The sequence below is a fragment of the Raphanus sativus genome, chromosome 4, assembly GCF_000801105.2.
Source record: "Raphanus sativus cultivar WK10039 chromosome 4, ASM80110v3, whole genome shotgun sequence".
Classification (NCBI taxonomy): Eukaryota; Viridiplantae; Streptophyta; class Magnoliopsida; order Brassicales; family Brassicaceae; genus Raphanus; species Raphanus sativus.
Window position 1 is genome coordinate 49,143,040 of NC_079514.1, and position 1,154 is coordinate 49,144,193.

Consider the following 1,154-nt stretch of genomic DNA (forward strand, 5'->3'; position numbering starts at 1 on the left):
CCTCTGCAGGAAGAGGGTCTTCTTCATTCTTTTTCTCATTTTCATTAGCTTTCCTAACATTCCGCCCTCAAAAGACACATGTTGGAGAGTATCCATCTGGATACACTTTTCCAATGAAGAGTTCATCATTTTTTGTCTTCCAAATGTACCAACATATGCATTCGTCTCATCTGAACAACACTTGATCTAGTTTTAAATGGGAGCAGAAAAAACAATATTTTGGATATTCTGGTAATATTTTTGGTTCTCGATATGGTTTTGGATTTTTTGTTCTAGAGATATATGAACCATTAAGATATTTGTAAATATTGATTTCAGTTTTGGTTTTATTTTCTTTTCTGTTTAGTTTCTTTCTTCAATTTCAGTTTGGTTTTTGGTTCTCTATTTATATGCCGGCCTCAAGATCTGTTTGTACAATGTGTTTTGTATTTGATAAATAAATTATTAAATTTTATTTTAATGATAGCTTTTATAGATAAATATTAAGATTGGTTTTATATTGAAATCATTGCAAATATCCAATTAATAATTATAGAATATTCTAATTATTTTTAATGTTTATGACTATGAATTTCTTAATTAGATTCATTGATAATATATTGTCAATACCATCAATATATTAACTGTATAAAATATATTTGTATATACTGGAAATATTAAGTAAACACTGAGAAATTGGAGGGAACTCTTAAAGTTGTTATAATTTAATAATTTCTTATAGTCTCTGTTAAAAAAAAATTCAGGTTTTAATATTAAAGATCTCAAAATTTTCAAATTGTTAACAAATGTTTAAATTTTGGTACAAAATCTGTCAATTTCAGTATTTTCAAAATGTAAATTTGTTCCCATTTATTTTCCAACTAAACTGAATGGGTTTAAATTTAGAAATTGAAAATCTTTTTTTCTTTGTTAGTTTATATCTTTCTATATAAAAATTTTGGAAGTTTAAATATATATTAATCACGAAAATAGTGCAAAATATATTTAATTACAGTCTACATGGACTATAATTAAGTACTACACGTTCAAAAATCACAGTAAATGTCTAATAGTATGTGATCGATTAAAATGATTTTCTGGTTGTCTGTACCAATTATATATGAAACATATATTTATGAATATCATAGAGAAGAAATTTATCTGCGGACTTACGA